Raw genomic sequence first — 2,681 nt, 5'->3', positions numbered from 1 at the left:
TTTGTGTGTTTTTAACCTCAATTTGGCTCTCATTGCAAATTCGTTTTCTTTTTATGCATGTATGCGTGGCAAAAATAATTACTTCACAAAGACAGAACGTTACTTACCGTCGCTGAAACAACTCGTTTTATCCTCTCTTACTTTATGGTGAATCGAATTATTTCGCGTCAACATCCTTCAAATTGACCAGCCATACGTGCGCTCCGCTGCACGCAGACAACTTTACGGAACTATGGTGGGCCTATTCAAAAACTGACCGGGAGCGAAAACAAAGTACGAAACGAAATGGGATTGATGTCTGTCCATGTTTAGGCTACCCCGAGAGCTCTTGTCTTGTTCCAAACACAACCCACTGGGCACACACTGGTTGAATCGACGTTGTTTCACGTGGAATATACTTTGAATTGACGTCTGTGCCCAGTGGGAACTGCTCGTCTCCCCGCAACACAGGTCCGTCCCTACAGAGTAGGTACAGCGCGTTCACTTTCGGGAACTAATCTGGAGTGTTTTTTCCCCTATCCGTATTAATTCCACATCATCTACATTGGTTCAGCAGGTGGTTGGGGGCAGGCGGCAACTGGAAGCGCATTGTCAGATTTGAGAATAAAAGCGATTATCTAACGGTTCTGACCTCCGAAAAACCTCTCCCTCCCTTTCTTGCTATGACTCTTTATCTCTCTCCCTCTCTCTCTCCCTCTCGTGTCTCTCTCTCCCTTTCTTGCTATGACTCTTTATCTCTCTCCCTCTCTCTCTCCCTCTCGTGTATCTCTCTCCCTTTCTTGCTATGACTCTTTATCTCTCTCCCCCTCTCTCTCTCTGTGTGTGTGTGAACTATTTTTTCCCCTTTAGTGTACTGCATGACTGCTTGTTTACAATTGGACACTACTGTAAAGCCTTTTATCTAACGTTTTTATAGGCTGCAGAATTACAATTCCAAACACAGAGAGGATTATTGCAGGACAGAGAGGGATGAGGTCCCCAGCCTCCATTTCATTTATGCACACATGCACAAACACATGCACGGCAGTCACGCACAATCTCTCTCACACACACACACAGCTTTGTTTTTGTGAAATTCTAGGACTTTTTGGAGTGGAAAAATGTTTGACCAACAGAAATTATATTTTCCCCTAACCCTAACCCGTAGACTAAGCTAACCTTAACCACAAAAACCCTAACCCTAACCATAAATCTAACCTTAACCTTAACCCCAAAACCCCAAACTTAACCCTTAAGCTTAAAATAACATTTGAACAAATTCAGGACATGAAAAAAACTGATTGTTTTCCTACTTTGTTAGGACATTGGGGTGAATTGTTAGGACATTGGGGTGAATTGTCAGGACATTGGAGTGAATTGTTAGGACATTGGGGTGAATTGTTAGGACATTGGGGTGAATTGTCAGGACATTGGAGTGAATTGTTAGTACATTGGGGTGAATTGTTAGGACATTGGGGTGAATTGTCAGGACATTGGAGTGAATTGTTAGGACATTGGGGTGAATTGTCAGGACATTGGGGTGAATTGTCAGGACATTGGAGTGAATTGTTAGGACATTGGGGTGAATTGTCAGGATATTGGGGTGAATTGTCAGGACATTGGAGTGAATTGTTAGGACATTGGGGTGAATTGTCAGGATATTGGGGTGAATTGTCAGGACATTGAGGTGAATTGTCAGGACATTGGGGTGAATTGTCAGGATATTGGGGTGAATTGTCAGGACATTGGGGTGAATTGTCAGGACATTGAGGTGAATTGTCAGGACATTGGGGTGAATTGTCAGGGCATTGGGGTGAATTGTTAGGACATTGAGGTGAATTGTTAGGACATTGGGGTGAATTGTCAGGACATTGGGGTGAATTGTCAGGACATTGAGGTGAATTGTTAGGACATTGGAGTGAATTGTCAGGACATTGGAGTGAATTGTTAGGACATTGGGGTGAATTGTCAGGATATTGGGGTGAATTGTTAGGACATTGAGGTGAATTGTTAGGACATTGGGGTGAATTGTCAGGACATTGGGGTGAATTGTCAGGACATTGAGGTGAATTGTTAGGACATTGAGGTGAATTGTTAGGACATTGAGGTGAATTGTCAGGACATTGGGGTGAATTGTCAGGGCATTGGGGTGAATTGTCAGGACATTGAGGTGAATTGTTAGGACATTGGGGTGAATTGTCAGGACATTGGGGTGAATTGTTAGGACATTGAGGTGAATTGTCAGGATATTGGGGTGAATTGTTAGGACATTGAGGTGAATTGTCAGGATATTGGGGTGAATTGTCAGGACATTGGGGTGAATTGTCAGGACATTGGGGTGAATTGTCAGGACATTGGAGTGAATTGTTAGGACATTGGAGTGAATTGTTAGGACATTGGGGTGAATTGTCAGGACATTGGGGTGAATTGTTAGGACATTGGAGTGAATTGTTAGGACATTGGAGTGAATTGTTAGGACATTGGAGTGAATTGTTAGGACATTGGAGTGAATTGTTAGGACATTGGGGTGAATTGTTAGGACATTGGGGTGAATTGTTAGGACATTGGGGTGAATTGTCAGGACATTGGAGTGAATTGTCAGGACATTGGGGTGAATTGTCAGGACATTGGGGTGAATTGTCAGGACATTGGAGTGAATTGTTAGGACATTGGAGTGAATTGTTAGGACATTGGAGTGAATT

This window comes from Oncorhynchus clarkii, unplaced genomic scaffold (genome assembly GCF_045791955.1).
Source record: "Oncorhynchus clarkii lewisi isolate Uvic-CL-2024 unplaced genomic scaffold, UVic_Ocla_1.0 unplaced_contig_10858_pilon_pilon, whole genome shotgun sequence".
Taxonomy (NCBI): Eukaryota; Metazoa; Chordata; class Actinopteri; order Salmoniformes; family Salmonidae; genus Oncorhynchus; species Oncorhynchus clarkii.
The sequence above is the reverse complement of the archived record's forward strand: the minus strand, read 5'-3'. Positions refer to the sequence as shown.